This window comes from Geotrypetes seraphini, chromosome 8 (genome assembly GCF_902459505.1).
Source record: "Geotrypetes seraphini chromosome 8, aGeoSer1.1, whole genome shotgun sequence".
NCBI lineage: Eukaryota > Metazoa > Chordata > Amphibia > Gymnophiona > Dermophiidae > Geotrypetes > Geotrypetes seraphini.
The window spans coordinates 122,936,615-122,956,301 of record NC_047091.1 but is presented as its reverse complement, the minus strand read 5'-3'; the positions used below and the strand labels follow the sequence as shown (position 1 = coordinate 122,956,301).

The window sequence follows — 19,687 nt, the reverse complement described above, 5'->3', positions numbered from 1 at the left end:
AGAACAATGGGGAACGGGCTCACCTGTAAGTAAACAAATGTGTACTAGTGCACAAAAGTGTGCTAATAGTGCAAAATAATAATCAACAGGTACTCAAGCATTTTTCAGTGTCTGTCCTGGCAGGCTCACAATCTATCTAATGTACCTGGGGCAATGAGGGGATTAAGTGACTTGCCCAGGGTCACAAGGAGTAGCGTGGGTTTGAACCCACAACCCCAGGGTGCTGAGGCTGTCGCTTTAACCACTGCACCACACTCTCCATAAACACCCAGCTATGCTCTCAGATCCACTGACTCATCATTTGGTGCTTCCAGCCCCTAAAAAAGTCCATTATGAATCCACTTTACAGTTTACCTTTCTTTACCTAGCTTCCAGACTGTGGAGCAACCTTGCCCCAACTATACACTCTGAAAAGTCCTTTACAAAATGTAAAACCTTGCTGAAGATACATTTCTGTGTTTTTCTTTCTAATCCAAGCATCTCGTACATCTGCTCCTGTAATTAGTTCATTCTTATTTTTCTCAACACTACGACGATCCATATTTATTTATCTCTCATTTTCTCCTCTAATCACTTATCCATTACCCCGTTACCACTTATTCTGTACTCACATTGTAATAATTTAATGATTTTACATATTTTCTTACCAGGACTCCTGAAGAAGATGTGTTGTTCGAAACACGGACCGTGTTGGTTCCCATATTTTGTATAAAGTTGTCTATTTGTACACAACAAACTGTTTGTTTTGTTTTGTTTAAAATAAACTTTGCCTGCATCTTGTACATTTGTCTGCAGTACCTTTCCTTGTCCTTTACTGCAGATTTCTTGGATTTTCTTTTTGTCCTAGGTAGAACCAGTGGCATAGTGAGGGTGAAAAGCGGCCAGGGCAGTGGCACCCCTTCCCTGCCCTCTTCTCCACCCCCTGTTCCTTCCCCACCTCCCCTGCCACGTGTGCACGTGCCATTTTCCTTTCCCTGTAGCTCTTTAACTTTCCCGGCGTGAGCAGCATAACCAACTTGTTGCCCACGCTGGCAATGGCTCGCCTTCTGACATCACTTCCTAGGTGCAGGACCCAGAAGTGACATTAGAGGAAGAGTCAACACTGATGCAAGCAGCAAGTTGAAGGAAGTGAAGGCATGCACATGGTGGGGATGGTAGGGAGAGGAGTGGCAGAGAGGAGGAGGGGTACTGGCATCCCTACCAAGATGGCACCCAGGACGTGCTGTCCGCTCGCCTCTGCTTAGTAAGCCACTGGGTAGAACCGACTTTCAGCAATAATGCTGTGACTTTCTTCAGAGTATGCTGTGAAGTATGCAATTTGTCTTTATATATAGTGGGTCCACTGACCTGATTGAGAACAGGGAGGACTGTTGGCCATGAATTTGAATTTTTGCGGGAAAGTTCATTGGTCACAAATTTGAAATGTGCCTGGAAAGTTTGCTGGTCTCAGATTTGAATTTTGGCAGGAAAGTTTGTTGGTAATACAAATTTGAATTTTTGGTGAGAATGTCTGTGGTCACATTTTTTTTAAAATTCTGTCAGAAAAAAAGGGGGTGGGGTGGAAACTTTTAGATGGAGGGGAAGGCATTTGTCCTTAGCTCCAGTCCTTTTTGCGCTGAATTTCTTTTGGATGAATGGTTGCCATGCTTTGTTTATGGAGAGCCCTTTATCTCCATTGAAGTTATTGGGGTGTCTTGCTACCTTCATTGCCTCTTTGATTTTTCTCAGCCACTTTTCTCCGGGACATCTGTGTTCTCAAATCTAACTGTATGATCAGTTTCCCTGCCATGGAGGACTACAGCTGATTTTTCTGTGTTGCATAGCTTGTGGTGTGCTCTAGTGCAGTGTCCTTCAACCTTTTTACACCTATGGACAGGCGGAAATAAAAGAATTATTTTATGGACCGGCACTAGCCCGCGGACTGGCAGTTGAAGAGCACTGGGCTAAGTCGTAGCCCTGACTCCGCCCTTCTCCACCCAATCTGCGCCCCCATAATAGTACTAATTGTAACACTATTTTTTCCATTCATTTTTCATACACACACACACAATATAATCTTATTAACAACACATAATGGTTAACCACAAAATTAAACTACACAAAGCACACTGTATGTTTCTTAACATTCATTCCTACCAGAAAACAAATAACCCCATGCAAATACAGGACCAAAAACTAACCCCCCTCTTTTACTGAGCTGCGCTATGCTTTTTAGTGCGTATTAAATATTAGTGCACACTAATCACACGCTAAACGCTAATGCGTGCATGTTATCCTAGCATTAGCGGTTAGTGCAGGCGTTGATTTGTGATGTCAGAGAGAAGGCTTATAGTTAAAGCACAGGATGCACGTAGGAGCCGCTGCCCGTGGCTTTGTGCAATATGGTCATACGCATTCTCTTGGTGATCGGGCCCGGTTACTGGAGGCCCAATGCTCGCTTAATTCTCTTTTGCATCAACAAGCGCGGCAGTCTATGGAACATTACCAATTTCATCTTTACCGTTTTGCTAACAAGAGTAGTAAGCTTTTAGCAAAATTAGTGCAGCAACAGAGAGGTAGTTCTCGTATTGCCACCCTGATGGCGCCGGGGACTGGGGTGATGCATACTGATAAGGATATCAATCGGGTATTTCGGGATTTTTTTTGCACAGCTGTATTCCTCTCCTGCTGACCCCCGGTTGGATGGGGACCTCTATTTGTCGGGCCACGTTCTTCCGACACTTTCGGCTTCATCTAGAGAGAAGTTGGAGAATGTGCTCACGCCAGAGGAGATCGAGCGAGCGATTTGGTCTAGTGCTTTGAGTAAATCCCCTGGGCCTGATGGCCTGCGTAGTGAGTTTTATAAGATCTTAAGGGTGGACATTGCGCCTCTGTTGGCTTCTGTGTTTAATACGGCAGTCGAATCCGGGACGTTACCTCGACATTTGAATACAATCCAAATAATAGTTCTGTTAAAGCCAGGAATGGACCCGTTGCACCCTGAGTCGTATAGACCAATTTCTTTGCTGAACTTTGAGGCCAAGCTTTTTGCAAAGGTCTTAGCAAATCGTTTGGCGCTGGAATTACCTAGTCTCATTTTGGACCAGCAGGTTGGTTTTGTGAAGGGGCAAGCTATCGCAAATAATCTCAGGCGTATTCTGGCGGCCTTGGAACAGGCGGCCCAGGGCCAGCTTCCCTCCCTGGTGATTAGTTTTGATGCTTAAAAATCCTTTGAACAGGTAGACTGGGGTTTTTTAATTGCGGTCCTGGAAACTTATGGATTGGGCCCTTGGATTATTCAAGCTGTGCAAACCCTCTATGCTGATCCCAGAGCGCGGGTGTGGGCGAATGATGTTTTGTCTGATTCGTTTCCTATTTGTCATGGCACCCGCCAGGGGTGCCCCCTTTCACCTTTGTTATTCATTTTAACCCTGGATCCTTTTATTCGGGACATCCAGGCAAATCCAGAGATCTTAGGGATGGTGGTGGGGGCTCATCATTTCAAAGTGGCGGCCTTTGCGGATGACCTTTTGGTATATTTGACCGATCCTCAGGCCTCCTTGCCTGTCCTTTTGGAGAGTTTTCGAGAGTATAGAGATTTTTCGGGCTTTCGTTTGAATTATCAAAAGTTGGAGGCTCTTGCTTTTCCGGACTCTCTCCGGGTGGATTGGGGCCCCGGCTTCCCTTTACGCTGGGCCGCTCGTTCCTTTCGTTACATTGGTATTCAGTTGTCCGTGGATGTTCGGGCCTTATATCGGTTGAATGTAGATTGTTTGTTGACTGACACCAAAGGGCTCCTGCGTCGTTGGATGAATCTTCCTCTCTCGTTGATGGGCCGTGTTCACCTATTTTGCATGGTTATTTTTCCTAAGTGGTTATATCTGTTACAAACGTTTCCCTTGTTTCTTTTGAAGAAAGACCTGATTAGTCTTCAGTGCTTGGTTCTCTCCTTCTGTTGGGGGGGGGGTAGGAAAGGTAAGCTGAACAGCACTTTTCTTTATGGCTCCTGGTCCACGTGTGGCTTGGGGCTTCCCTCGGTTCATCTTTATAATTTGGCCTGTTTGCTCCGCCACGTATGGGACTGGCTACTTGCTGGTTCTCACTACACGGATGTCGCCTTGGAGGCTGATTATTTTTTTCCCTGGGCTTTGCCTTATCTATTGCATTGGAATGGGAAACCACAGTTGGGTCCTGGGGCTCATAGCTGTCTGGTTTGACCGCTGTGCAGGGCTTGGCTGTGTGTATCGCGGTTTTGGGGCCATTCGTATTCTAGCTCAGTTCTCTTGCCCATGGTGGGCAATGCGGCCTTTTGTCCAGGCCAGCACAATGTGATTTTTAAACAATGGGCGCGGAAGGGGCTTTGCAATCTGGGGCATTTCCTTCAGGAGGATGGGAGTCTTTCTCATTTCCCGGCTCTTCAGGCGTCCTGGTCCCTGAGTGGCTTGGATCATTTTGCATATAGGCAGCTTGCTCTTTATGTTGCTACTCTTCCCCGGAACTCGCTCCAGCGCACTTTTCTAGTTACCTTGCGGGATTTTTTTTTTTTTTAACGATAATTGGGACTGGCTCTCGGTGTCTCAATACCATCGCTGGCTGGTGGCTCTGCAGCTGCGGAGGGACTACAACCACCTTCTATCTCTGTGAACGCGGGACTTGGGTTGCCGTCCTCGGGTTGCATCCTTGTCTCCGTTGGTGCAGCAGATATCCAGGATGGTGCAGAGCACTGAGCTCCAGGAATGCCAGTTTCAGGTCCTTCATTGGGGTTATGTTTCTCAGAAGCAGGCCTTTCACTTTGGCTGTGCCTCTACCTCTACGTGTTTGAAATGCCACCGGGTTGACAATTCTCTGACACATGGTCTTTGGTCCTGTGCGGTCACTGCTAACTTTTGGCTGGAGGTTCGTTGTTATTTGCAGACCCTGGTGGGCTATGCCCTTCCCTCTCAGGTGGAGGGGATCCTCTTTTTGGCTATGGGTTTTTTGGGTGGGCTCTCTGCTGGGGATTCTTTACTTATTTGCTAGGGCTATATAGTGGGTAAGAAATGTATTTTAAATCACTGGCTCCAGGACTCCCCACCCACCATTTGGTATTGGCGCAATAAATTCCATCTGCTAATGGTTTTCTCGTCATCATAGTAAGTTTTTTTTGTCCGTTTGGACACCTTATTTGGATACTCTTTCCCCTCTGATTAAAAGCCAAGTTCTCAACCGGTTGCAGAAGCCAATGGTACCCGTGTTGCCAGTGGGTTGGGGATGGCACTGGGATGGGGGGCTATAGGGGGGGAGGGGTGGGGAGGCTTCTCTTGCTGGGTGGGGTTTGGCCGAGTCTGGGTATAAGAACCCAACCCGGACTCTTCCGGTCTCCGCCCGTATGGGTGGTTTGTTTGTTGTTATTTCTGTATCTAGTCAACTGAAAATGCTATCTTACCTGTTATATTGGTTTGGCCTTTCTCATTTAATAAACTGTTTTGCAAAAAAAAAAAAAAATGCAGCCCAGAAAAAAAATGACAGAGTATTTTTCTTTCCAGTACAGTGTTCTGGTTTGCAATCATTTCGTGCTATACCAATGTTTGGCTGAGTTTTGTTATTGATGTTGCTGATATACTTGTGCAGTGACTGTTCTTCATCGATTTATGTTGTTTCAAGTTGCCCTAAATAAAGTTTTTAAAAAAAATGCAACTCTGGATATAACGGACCGTTTTTCCAGGTCCCTTGAAATCCGTTATAACGGGATTATACTGTATGTAAATAACATCCAAAACGGCTTCATCTTTCAGTTCTGGCTTCTAGAGTGAAAGATTCAATTCTTCAGTGGTTCTTTTGGCTTCTAGAATGAACTTTGGCAATGAGCTGGCTAGCCAGGGCTTCTCACCTTCACAAGCAGAGAGAACTCGTATGTAGGCAGATGAAAAGAGGGGCTTCTGAGTCATTCAATGGTGGCTTGTTAAGTACAAAGTAAAAACTTTATAGATTGTTGTAGCATGGCAGCTGCAAGGATTTCTCCACCTAAGATATTACTTTGGTTGGTTCTGGAAAGAGCACTGAAATTTGAGTACTTAACAAGCAGTGGTGACACTAAAGTCCACTAAGACTGGCCCTGAGGGATACCATAAGGCCCTGAGGACACTTCCATGATAAAAGAAGAAACATTTGAAAGTTCTCATTTTTTAAAATCAGCTTGGACAACAGGAAAAAGAAGGAACAATTCTCCAGAACACCTGGGAAGACACGAAAAGACGATAGCCAGTTCTTTTTTTTTAACAATCAACACATCCTTAAAGCTTCAATAAGGTCCTACAGAGTCATAGAAACATGACAGCAGATAAAGGCCAAATGGCCCATTCATTCTGCCCATCTGCAGCAGCCACTAAAAAGATCCCACGTGCTTGTTCCATGCTTTCTTGAATTCAGACACAGTCTTTGTCTTCACCATCCTTTCTGTAAAAAAGTATTTCCTTAGATTACTCCTGAGTCTATCACCTCTTAACTTCATCCTATGCCCTCTCACTCTGGAGTTTCATTTCATAAGTACATAAGAAATTGCTATACTGGGACAGAGCGAAGGTCCATCAAGCCTAGTATTCTGTTTCCAACATTGGCCAACCCAGGCCCCAAGTCATTCTTTTGCTTTTAAATTCTGGAATTCTTTACCGCTTACATTAAGTAGTTTAGGTTATTTTGCTTTATTCCAGAAAGCTCTGAAAACTTTTTTGTTTGCTAAACATTTTGGAAATTAATTATTTCAGTCTACTTTTCCTTGTCAAGTTTATGTATTATGTATTACATTATTGTTAACCGAGTCGAGCTCCTCTTGGTTGATGACTCGGTCTATAAAACTAAGGTTTAGTTTAGTTTACCTAGCTAGATCCTAAGTAGTAAAATAGATTTAATGCTGCTTATCCTAGGAATAAGCAGTGAACTTCCCCAAGCCATCTCAATAATGGCCTATGGATTTCTCTTTTAGGAAATTATCCAAACCTTTTTAAAACTCTGCTAAGCTAACTGATTTCAACACATTCTCCGGCAATGAATTCTAGCGTTTAAATTACCCAATGTGTGAAGAAATATTTTCTCCAGTTTGTTTTAAATCTTCTACTTAGAAGCTTCATTGCATTCTCCCTAGTCCTAGTATTTTTCGAAAGAGTAAACAAGGGATTCATATCTATCCTTTCCACTCCACTCAGTATTTTATACATCTCTACATCTCATATCACCCCTAAGCCCTCTCTTCTCCAAGCTGAAGAGCCCTAGCCGCTTTAGCCTTTCCTCATATAATTTTTGTCACCCTTCCCTATACCTTTTCTAATTCTGATATATCTTTTTTGAGATACGATGTCCAGACCTCTATACAGTATTCAAGGTGTGGCCGTACCACAGAGCAATACATGAGCATTATAACATATTCATCTTTGTTTTCCATTTCTTTTCTGATATTTTCTAATATTCTATTTGCTATCTTAGCTGTCGCACATTGAGGTAGTGGTTTCAATGAATCCTCAACAATGACACCTAGATCCTTTTCCGGGGCAGTGACTCCTAATGTAGAACCCTGCATCACATAGCTATAGTTCGGGTTTCTCTTTCCCGCATGCATCACTTTGAACTAGTGCTGCCCGAGTCACCGATTTGAATCAATTCACTGATTCACCTTGGTGAATCGATTTGAATCGATTCACTTTCTAAAAAAAATCAGACTCACCGATTCAGTAGTAAGTACTGACTCCTGAAATACCTCTAGGAGTCCTAAAGCAGCAGCAGCAGCAGTGGTGGTAACCGGCTTGACAGAAGCAGTGTGGTGAACAGGTTTCTCTTAGCCTCCGCAGTAAACTGGCTTCTTCTGGCCTGCCCCACCAGGGCCTTCCCTCTGCTGTGTCACTGATGATGTATCAGAGGGAAGCCTTGGTGAGCAGGCCGCCTGTTCACTGGGCTGCTTCTGCCAAGCTGGTCACCGTCACCGCTGCTGCTACTTTAGGAGGCCCGAAGGCAAGGTGGGGGGGGGGGGGGGGTCGGGGGTCGGTCAGGAAGTGCTGCACAGGGGAATAAGAGGGATAGAGAGCTGCTGCACAGTGGGATGGGAGGGAGGGTTGAAAAGCTGCTGCATAGGGGGATAGGAAGGAGGACAGCTGCTGCATAGGGGGATAGGAAGGAGGACAGGATAGGTGGATAGGAGGGATGGAGAACTTCTGCACATGGGAGGAGAGAGGAAGAATTTGTGGAGATGGGATGGATGAGAGGAAGGGAAAGATGCTACAGAGGTAGAAAGAGGTGAGAGGGAGATATCCTGCATATGGTGGAGGAGAGGGAGATATTCATGGAGAAGAGAGAGGGAGAAATTGTGGACATAGAGTAGAGGGCAGGGAGAGATGGTGCATGGGAAGAAAGAAATGGTGCACATGAAAATGGAGGGGAAGAAGGGAGAGATGCTGAATGGATGGGAATAGAGAGGTCTGACCCAGGGAACAGGGCAGAGAGGGGTGGGGGAGAGAGAGAGAGAGATGGTAAAGACATAGAAATGTTGGATATGGCAATAGAAAGGAAGGTACAAAGATGGAAAATGTATGGTGAGCACAGAGAAAAAAGAAAATGTTAAATGGGCAAGAGACCCTAGTGAGCGAATTAATAGAAGACAAATAGAAACCAGAACCTGGGACCAACATGATTTGAATAATAAAATGACCAGACAACATAAGGTAGAAAAAATAATTTTATGTTTTGTGATTACAATATGTCAGATTTGAAATGTTTATCCTGCCAGAGCTGGTGTTAGACAGCGAATGTGAGCTAAGAGCTAAGAGGAAAAGTATTTTTTGTTTTGTTTACACTACAGCGCCAGTGTGAGGCTGGGGTGGGTGAAGAGTTTACAAAATAAACCTTCCAGGATGTTTGAAAAAAACACCCTATTGGGTGGGAAAAGTGAATTGAATTGAATCAAAAAAATCAATTCAATAGGCCAAATCGAATTGAAAATGTTTTTCCCTGAATTGGGCAGCACCACTTTGTACTTGCTCACATTATTTATTTAATTTGATTTCTATCCTGTTCTCCCCAATGAGCTCAGAATGGGTTACAGGTTAACATACATAATATACAGTTAACTGGTTACAATTTTATCCTAATTCGACACATACTAGCTCGACATTAAACATCATCTGCTATTTTGACACCCAGGGTCCACTTGCAACTTTTCACAGTCCTCTTGCAATTTAATAACTTTGAACAACTTTGTGTTATCAGCAAATTTAATTAGCTCACTAGTTATTCCCATCTTTAGATCATTGATAAATATGTTAAAAAGCAGCGGTCCCAGCACAGACCCCTGGGGAATCCCACTATTTACTCTTCTCAGTTGAGAATATTGACCATTTAAAACTACTGTACTCTCTGTTTTCTGTCTTTCAACCAGTTCTTAATCCACAATAGGACATTACCTCCTATCCCGTGACTCTCTAATTTCCTCAGAAGTCTTTCATGAGGTACTTTGTCAAATGCCTTTTGAAAATAGAAATACATATCAATCAGCTCACCTTTATCCTCAAGATCATTCACCCCTCAAAGAAATGCAGTAGATTGGAGAGGCAAGATCTTTCTCTCATTAATCCATACTTATGTGTATGTTCTGTCATTTTATTCTTTATAATAGTCTGTACCATTTTGCCTGGCACAGACATCAGACCCACCAATCTATAATTTCCTGGATCACCTCTGGAATCCCTCTTACAAATTGGTATCACATTGGCCACCCTCTAGTCTTCTGGTACTATGCTGGATTTTACAGAAAAATTACTAGCTCTGCAAGTTCATTTTTCAATTCTATCAGCACTCTGGGATGTATACCATCCAATCTAGGTGATTTACTACTGTTCAGTTTGTCGAATTGACCCCATTACATCTTCCAGTGTTACAGAGATTTGTTTGAGTTTCTCCGATTTATCAGAATTTATTACCATCTCTAGCACCGGTAATTTCCCCACATGAAGACTAAAGCAAAGAATTCATTTAATCTCTCCGCTATGGCCTTGTCTTCCCTGAGATCCCCTTTTATCTCTTGATCATCTAGCAGTCCAACCAATTCTCTTCCCAGCTTCTTGCTTTTAATATACCTAAAAAAGTTTTTACTGTGTACTTTTGCTTTCAATTGAAAGACTGCATATTTATAGTTAAACGTCTCAGTCGAATCTCCCCTCTCCCAGGAGACTGTTCCACTCATCTACCACCCTTTCTGTAAAAAGGTATTTCCTTAGATTACTCCTGAGCCTATCACCTCTGAACTTCATCCTATCCCCTCTCATTCCAGAGCTTCCTTTCAAATGAGACTCGACTCATGCACATTTGCACCACATAGGTATTTAAATGTCTCTATCATATCTCCCCTCTCCCACCTTTCTTTTAAAGTATACATATCGAGATCTTTATGTCTGTCCCCATACGTCTTATGACAAAGACCACGCACCATTTTAGTAGCTCGATCCTGTTTATATTTTTTTGAAGGTGCGGTCTCTAGAATTGTACATAATATTCTAAATGAGGTCTCACCAGAGTTTTATACAGGTGCATCAATACCTCCTTTTTCCTAGTGGCCATACCTCTCCCTATGCACCCTAGCATCCTTCTAGCTTTTGCCATCACCTTTTCAACCTGTTTGGCCACCTTAAGATCATACTTGGTATACAGCCACGAGCCTCAGTGTGAACAGGTAGGAACTACCAAAAGACAGACAGACTGACTGCACGCTTGTCTTATATAGTATATAGGCAGCAAATCAAAACAGTGATGAAGAGCTTAAGTGGATTACAGAATAGAAATGGTCTCAGACTGGCTGGATTTTATACCGCATGTGATGGCAAAGAGGCTTCAAACATGTAACTAACCTATACAGCAAATCATCTCCAAGGACTCTGGCTCTCTGTCTCGTATCACAAATTCAGACCAAAGTCCATTAAATTCAATAATAAAAAAAGGTCTCTAAACAGAGCAAAATCATTCCTGAGCAGGAATGGAATTCATCTCCCTATCAAAGAACAAAGTGGTAGATAGCTGGCAATGCTCAGTGTTTGCTGGCTGCCACCAGCGTTATACTCAGAAATTCAATGCCAAGTCATGACCAGGTTCCAGTATTGAATTTCCGGGTTTATGGAGTCAGCAAAACCATAGCCAGTTAAGTGCGATATTCGACAGTTAACCAACTATGGCAAACCACACATAGGGGTATAGAAAGCGCTAGCATGTGCTTACTGCACATTAAAAAGGCTTACCGCAGTACGTGTGCAGGTGTCCTACAGCAAAATGGCTAATTTGCATTCGCACATCGGGCGCTACAAAAATAGAATTTTCTGGGAAGGAGATATATTAGGGGTGGAGAGAGGGCTAATCAGTTAATACATGAGGCATTACCGCATGCTAATTGATTAGTGTGGGGTTAACATGAGGGCCCAACTGCTTACAAATTACATGGTGGTAGGGGCTCATGCAGTAATTTTTTAAGGGCTACGTTCTAATAACAAAATTAGCGCATTGCCATTAATTAGGAACATGGGAAAAACTGCCTATTTCTGGCAGTGGCAGAGACCTGCAGTAAGGGTGCGTTAAGGCCACTTTTGCTGTGGCTTTAGTAAAAGAACCTCAAAGTTAGAACTGACTTTTATTGGTTACCATGGCCAGTTAAGTGTTGAATATGGACACCTAACAAGCAAAAGTGCTGACTACACCACAGGAAAGCCCCCAAAATAGCAGGTTTCCAGTTGGGTGCTAAATGGTTAAGTGTCACTGCGCATGACTGGTTAGCCCCAAATAAGCAATTTAACCAGATAGGCGGTCTATCAAAACCTAATAACTTAATAATCCTCTATAATAAAATCCTAAGCGCGCATGCGCACTTAGGACGGCATATTCCCTGATAACATGCTGTGTCCCTCTGTGCCGAATTCCATTTTCGAACACGGAGGCAGGGAACACGCCGGCGACTCCCCCCTCCCGCCCTCACTCACCAACCGCTGCCGCCGCCACTACTCCTCTTCAAAGCAGCCTGCTGAGGTTTGCGGCCGGCCGTAGCGAACCTCACAGGCCGCTCTGCACCTCCGTAGCATGTTCCCTCTGACGCACGGGATCGCATCAGAGGGAACGTGCTACCGACATGCAGAGCGGCCTGCGAGGTTCGCTACGGCCGGCCGCAAACCTCAGCAGGCTGCTTGAAGAGGAGGGCAGACGCGAACGGATCAGGAAGCCGGATGCTGGACAGGGGGAGCAGGTAAGGGGTGCTGCTGGCCAGGGGGGAAGTAAAAGGAGGTAAAAGGAAGGGAGAAGGCCTACTGCTGAACAGGGGGGGGAGGTAAAATGAAGGGAGAAGGGCTGCTGCTGGACAGGGGGAGCAGGCAAGGGGTGGTAGTGGACAGCCGAGGAAAGAGAGAGACAGAAAGAAAGACAGACAGAACGCGGGCCAAGGAGAGAGAGAGAGAAAGACAGACAGTCAGACACACACATCTATTCTAGCACCCGTTAATGTAAGGGGCTTAAAGACTAGTAATAATAACAATAAACTTGAACCAGCCTGGAGCTGTTTCGGGCTGGATAAATTGCTTTGAAAACTGATCCCCCAAACTCTTTCTAATAAATGCGCAATTACACCGCGCCTAAACTGCAGCTCAGTACTTTATTATGGCACACATGGCATCAAGATTATCCGTACACTTTTTTTAAAACCAGTCCAATCAATAAATAAACTTGATCACTTCATATTTATGAACCTGAACCTTTCTGTGCATATCTTGACTCAAGCAATATAATAATAATAATAATAAATTTTTTTGTATACCGCTATACCAAAAGTTCGAAGCGGTTCACAACAGAAAAGATACATACAATCAATATATGTGAAATACATAATAAAACAATCAATAAAAAGAATACATCTGTTAAAAAACAAGGAGAAGTTAAAACAATAGCACAAGTAAGATGTAGCAATATATAGTCCTACAGAAGTACATCAAAGATGCTTTGGGGGGGGGGGGTATTAGATCACGTGCCCCCGCTCCACGAGTGCCTGAGGCCTATAAGCACCTAGACTAGCAAAGCGCTTCTACAGAAGGGAGCAGCTCAAAAGTGCTTCAAGAGCGACGTAGTCAGCTCTAGCATGGGATCAGACAAACATATGCAAAGAAACCCAGAATCCACTCACAGCACCAATAATCCAAAGAAAGGGCAACGGGCTGGCTGGTGGCGCTGAACCTCTTCCTCAGGATCCATTCTCTCTACAGCGGCCCAGCACTGGGCCGGGCTGAGTCCCTTTGGTTTTCTGCAAAGTGCACGTTTTCACCGGCCTGCAGAGCATTAGAGGGGGGGGGGGAGGAGGGCACGCGCTGGGCGATGTGACGGGCCCGACAGCATTCTGTGCACCACTGATAAGCCGTTTGGACCGTGCACTGCAACAGGAATCCGCCCTTGGGTAATGAGGGCTACCCTGGAGTTCAGTGCTCTCCCCCTCCCCCCATCTCTGCCTCCTCCCGCAGAAGCAGAGTAAAAAGCCTGTTGAAAGTCTGGCAGGGGAGTCACTCCGAAGGTGCCTTATGAGCCCTACCGACCCGGGAGAAGAGAAATGCTTGGATCCCTTCAGAAACCCAGGACAGGTGTGAGAATCCTTTGCCCACTCAGGGAAACGGGCATCCCAATGCTTCCCACACTGGCTGTAGTCATGTGAGACGCTCACCCAACACTTACCGTACTGGCACCGCTCGTAGTACCACACTGGAGGATTTTTTTTCCCCCTCCCTTCTGCTTAGAAATACAGCAGGTGCGATTCTTGCCTGAAATATCTTTCCAAAGTTCAAACCCCAGAGCTCACGCCCTGCTATAAAGACAAGGACTATGCCACACCCTGAGACTGAGGGGGTGGAAAGGGCAGAGTTTACAGACAGCCATCTCTGCCACCGTGGGACCTGAGATAGAGGTGGGCTTAAAATGCTTCAAGAGGACACACGAGCAGAAAACAGTGGTCACTATTATGCACCCAGGCCACTGCTGCATCTGATCAATTGCTAAGTCCTTCCCTCAGTCATGAATTGGGCACGGTGAGTACATGAAAGGATATGTATTGCCAAATAGAAAAAGAATCAATTAGTTGAGAACTTTGGACTTCTAATTGGGCTGTGCAGGCCCAGGATCCTGAGGGCTGTAAGGTGAGATACTACTATAATTCTTTGCACCACTACCTCCATTACTTCATCTCATCCATAATTTTCCCATCTGCCCTGTGCACACTTTGCTTTTCTTATAGTTTCTGTCCTGGGTGGTTTTTCAACAGTAGTAGAAAACTGGCAGGTGACGCAGGTAATAAGTGCCAGTCCTGTCAACTGAAGGGCATTGCGTACAGGGTGGGAAGAACAGACAGCCCTCTGTGGGCAGCGGTGCCTCTGGTTTTCCCTCTCCCCCCCCCCTCCCCCCCAACTGTGTCAGCAGCTGCCTTAAAAGGCCCAAAATCTTTTTTTTTTCCCCGGAATCACTGAATTAGCACATCTGAGAGGTCTCCTACCAAAACATTTCAGCCCTAGGTAGATAATTAGTTTGTACCTTAACCCTTTAATTGGCAGATGGTGAAACGGCTGCTTTACGTAACTTGATGTGGAACGAGAGCAGCAGTGCCAAGTAACAGGCATTAGGAGATGCAGATCTCCCATAAGACCCATAGAAGACACACGTTGCTTCTGAGCAACAACGCCAAATAGAGGGCTAGAAATCCACCCCCCCCCCCCGACCACAAACCTAGAAAATAAGAGAGGACTCCCTGCTCCCCCCCCTCCCTCCCACAAGGCAGTACCCATATGACTCTGGGCAAGTCACTTAAACCTCCAGTGCCCCTGGTACAGATAGGGAAACACTTAGAACACTGATCACTATTCATTGTAAACCGCGCTTATACAGTATAAGCGGTATAGAAATCACCTTCACACATGGTCTTCTTGTCTCCATTAGCATGCGCTGCTTCTCTACAAACAGTAACATGTTGAATCCCATTCCATAAAGGGTGATAAAGACCAACATAGTCCCATCAAGTTTGCTTTGTCTTTTTATGTCTTTTGACAAGGTACAGCCTCCAAAAATGAAAATACTCCAAGTGTGGGCTCACCAATGACTTATATGGGGACATTAAAGCAAGGTTACTTACCTGTAACATGGGCTCTCTGTAAATAGCAGGATAAGTCAGCCACACATTGGTGATATCACCCAAACGAGCCCAAATCAGATTTGCTCTCCCAGAGGTCAGAGGAAGACTTTTGGAGAGCCTCCCCTGAGCATGCATAGGTGGCCCCATATAGACTTGTGCTAGCCCTCTCTTTATTCAGGATTTTCTAGCTGGAGAATGCAGGTTCATCCACAAGAAAAGAGGGTAGGTTTGTGTGGCTAACTTATCCTGCTGTCCACAGAGAACCTCTGTTACAAGTAAGTAACCTTATTTTATCCATGGACAAGCAGGATGAGTCAGTCACACATTGGCAACTCTCCAGCTATAGGGTGCAATGAAGCAAGAGAGGGTGCCCCTGGTAGGGAGGGCCCCTTCTGCAGTCCGTTACCATACTGAGGTAGGGTGAAGCTGCAGAGTGTATACTGAGAATGAATATGGAAGACCAGACTGATACTGTTGTTTTACAAATGTTAGGAACTTTATTTGCAGTTTAACGTTGCCAGTAAGGCAAGGTAGATTTTATAATTATCTTGGCTGTCATGGCTGCGAGTATCATGTTTGTGCAAACATCTTAACACTTCCAATATGGCAAACATAAAGAAACCGAAAAATAACCTTATCAAAATGACAAAAGAGTTTAACCTTGGTGATGTCATCACTGACATAGTATTATCTGGTGGCACAACACCAATATGCCCAGGCTCTGTAGTGTCCATTCTAGGTGCAGGCATTACATTCTGTAGAGTGTGCGTCCATGTTCCTGAATGAGGAGGTCTGGGTGATGTGGAAGTCGCACTGGTGGTTGTGCTAGTAGGCATTGCGGGAAGCGGAGCCACACTTGCCTTGACCAGTAAGGTGCTATGAGAATCAAAGTGGCTTTGTCTTGTCTGATCTTCTGGAGCGTCCTGTGGATTAGAGGTGTGGAGGGAACTGTAGATTAGGGGCTGGTCCCATTGAATCACGAAGGCATCCTGTTCCTGGCTGTGCTGTGATGGCAGAACAAGTCACACTTTATGTTGTCCTCGCAGGAAAAGAGGTCCATTATTGGACAGCCCCACTTGCGGAAGAGGTCCTATGCTACTATCAGGTGAAAGAACCGTTCATGTGGGTCCAGTTTCCAGTTGAGGCTGTCTGCCAGAGTGTTGCTGAGGTAGGTAGCCTGAAGGAGAGTGATAGAACAAAGGTCCAGATCCTGTGGGCTTCTCTGCAGAGTGGGAGGGAACCCATGCTCCCCCTATTTAAAATGGCCACTTGGTTGTTTAGATCAAGATGGTTTTATTGGAGACCCAAGGGCTGAAGACTTGAATGGCATTTCCAATAGCCCTGAGTTCTAGGCTTCAGATGGAGTCCAGGGGCCTTGGGTTCCTAGGTGGGCTCCCCATCCTCGTTTGGAGGCATCTGTGCAATACTCCCTCTAAGGACTGGCTGGGTGCCTGCAAATTTTTTCTCATGTGAGCAACAAATTCTCTATATATTTTTTTTTCATGTGAGCAACAAATTCTAAAACCCAACAATTTTCCAGATTTGTAAGTATTTTTGTGAGCGACCATGCAAAATCTGTGAGCAACACTCCTAGAACGTATTGAGCAACATAGCATCCGTGCTGAGTTTCAAGTTCAAGTTTTATTATTTTTTATTTTCTTAGCAACAGCAGCAGATGAATCCAGAGACCAATGGGGATAGCACGCATCTACCAGCAGGCGGAGTTAGAGAAACTGATTAAGAGGTGATCCTATTGGCTGGCACTCCTCCTGTATCTCCAATATGCTCTATCTCCCAGCAGGTGATGGTCGCTATTTGAATAGCTCTTGGATTCTGGCTGTGACTGGAACTTTATTTTCTCCTGTTGAGGTTTCTCTTCAGTGAGACTGCCATTCTATTTCTCCTGTTGAGGTTTTCTCTTCAGTGAGCTGGCGATGCTATTTCTCCTGTTGAGATTTTCTCTTCAGTGAGACAGGGGTGTCCGGCTGAACAGTGCCGGCTTTAGGGGTTACACCTGGGCCCCCCAGGTCCCTGCCTCACCCTCCCTCCATTGCTAGAGGATCTGACTGGGTCTCAATTTTTTCTTCTTTCCCTTCTCTGTTAAAAAAAAAAAAGGGAGACCACAGTTGCTACATTCTGCCCTGTTAGTGCTGCACAACCAGCTCTTACTGGCTTCAACCGGCCCTAACCACAAGCTTGTGAGTATGTATATGTTTTTTACTGTTGTTTGAACTTCAGGTTCTGTTTGGGAGTCTTAGTACTGTGGGTTCGGTCAACATACGTTTAAGGAATGGATATTTTATTGAGGCTCAGTTTTATGAATAGAAATCCATTGAGGGAGCTGGAACTTTCCCGCCCTTTGCATGCACGCGCTTGGTTTCCTTGTTGATTACAGTGCAGCAGTAGCGGTGCGATTTCATGCTCACACTTGTTCTCCTTGTTGGGTTTCAGTGCAGCAGTAGTAGTCCTGTTTATTCTGAGGCTCTCTTTCGTCGGTGTTTGTCACGGCCGTGTGCAGCTGATTGTGCAGGTGCCGGTTTATAGCAGCACGCATGAGATGGGACATGTTTTTTCCGGTGCTGTGGGAAGCACCGCACCGTTCTTCTGGTATTCCCTGAGTCTGATTTTCTTTCTATGCAGGCCATGGCAGGGTAAATTTTGCGTGGCTTGAATCCGACTATGTTTCTAGGAGTGTTGATGCAGCGGCCACGTGTCAGCGAGAATCAGGCGTGCGCCTGGGTCTCCGGCTATGGCGGGAGAGCTGCAGCGTTCCGGTAGTTTATTTACAGCTGACTTTGGTCAGGGTATGCCGTGGCTTCTCTCCTTTCCGGTTCAGACAAATTGTACGTGTTTCACCAGCTTTGGGACAAGCTTAGGCAGATTTATATGTCTATGTCTGTGCTCCTGCTGTATTCTCTTGAAGGAAGCTGCTAGTTTAATCGGACTCTGGGGTTAGCATTCAAAGGAATTACCAGAGAGATTCTGACCTGTGCTAGGTCACCCAGTCTCGGTTTGTCTCCGTACTGGGTCGACATACGGCAACTCACGGCACAGTGAGATCAGCAGTAAGATAGTGCCCTGTATTTCACACGGGTATCTCATTGTCTCTCTTGAGGTCCCTGCAGATTGAGCCTTTGTCTGTTGGTAACTGTCCTTCTTATTTGGGCCTCTGTGCTGCGCTGCGCTGCATGTGTCTAGTAGTGGCATTGGATATATATGCCTAAAGGTAGTACTAACAGTTTCCAAGTTCGGGCTGTCTCTATGGGCATAATGACACTTCGCATCTTCCTGCGGCCAGGACTCTCTTTCTGAGAGGGCCTGGATTTCAGATTTCCATGCTTATCATGCTGGTTTCTCCTGTTGCCATCTTCTCATGGCACATGCTAGACGGACCCCCCGACCAAAAAGGGAAAGACTGTGCAGCTCCTTCTAACCAGGAGCCAATTACCTATTCTATCAAACCCGCAGAGGAGCGTGTACTATGTGGCTGTTAGCCTCATCCCTGAAGCTCTCATTAGCGATGTGAGCTTTGTCTGATACCTGTTAGGATGCTGTTGTTTTCCACAGGACGGTAGATGCAGCATCTTGATTGCGTCTAATACGTATTCACTTTAAAAGACACATGTATTTCGCTCACGTTGCATGGAGTTAGTATTGTTTTCATGGTTCCAGTATACTCCTCTTTACATTGCGAAACTTGATTTTTCCTAGGAGAATTTCTTTCTTCTTACAGATCCTACAGTTCTCATCCTGCCGTTCCCTGACCTTCTGCACTTCATTCTTAGAGGATCTTGACTTCTTGACTCTTCAGGCTTTCTCAAGAGGGAAAGGCTCTATAATGTCAGGTCAGGGGGCTGTGAACATTTTTCAGGATGCTTGCAACTTTGCATCCTCCTCAGGTTTCCGGTTCGTTCTTGGAGTCTCTATGTTTTGTGTTTCCCTTTTAAGTGTTACTGGTCCTCAGGGCAGTTCTTGTAGTTCTTCAGGAACTAAGGGACATTGTTCCACTTACTGCATGGTGCCCAAGACGGGTTCATTGGGCAGGCTGGATCCCATTCTGCTGAATTAGTTTCTCAGGGTTACACATTTCTGCAGAAAAACTGGGAGAATATTTACATTTTCACTATGGACTCGGCACTAGGTTTGCTTGCCTCTCTTGGAGCAGCGCTTTCAGTTTTGGCACATGCCATTTCGCCTACCCAAGGCTTCACGAACATTTTAGAAAATGTGGGCAGTGGTACCGTTTTGGCGCTACCAGGCGATTCACCTAATTTCTTCTTGACTGACTGCTTGATTTGGACGTCTTCCAGTCGGGCCATTTGACTGACACGAAAAGGGTGGTTTGTTTTCCTTAGTTCTTTGGACATGAATCTTCGAATTTGCATAGCGCTCTTTTCTCCTGTACTATTTATAGGTATATCGGGGAGATGTTTTTATTCATATAGGAGAGAAATGTGTTTCTTCCCAGAGACTAGGGCGATGGGTCACAGTCTCAGGTTTGCATTCTTCGGTCACCATGACCAAGAATATGGGATTCTGTACAGGTTCTAGGATCCA

The 19,687-nt window shown here is 45.1% G+C and overlaps 1 protein-coding gene and 1 long non-coding RNA gene across 4 annotated transcripts in view; one reads left to right on the top strand and one right to left on the bottom strand.

Annotated features, from left to right (window-relative positions):
- Positions 1–13,778, bottom strand: part of MISP (mitotic spindle positioning) — a 49,079-nt gene extending 35,301 nt beyond the window's left edge. The window contains exon 1 of one of the 2 annotated variants that reach the window (XM_033956062.1): positions 13,687–13,778. The gene's annotated coding sequence lies outside the window, so the exon portion shown is untranslated. Of the gene's footprint in view, positions 1–13,147; positions 13,257–13,686 lie in introns of those variants that run through there. The other variant, XM_033956061.1, reaches the window with a different exon arrangement.
- Positions 13,779–13,899: 121 nt separating this feature from the next.
- The window catches only part of LOC117365563, a 128,167-nt gene continuing 122,379 nt past the window's right edge, over positions 13,900–19,687 (top strand). Inside the window, exons 1-2 of one of the 2 annotated variants that reach the window (XR_004540417.1) lie at positions 13,900–14,036; positions 16,177–16,298. This is a non-coding gene — a long non-coding RNA (uncharacterized LOC117365563). The remainder of the gene's footprint in view (positions 14,037–16,176; positions 16,299–19,687) is intronic. The other variant, XR_004540418.1, reaches the window with a different exon arrangement.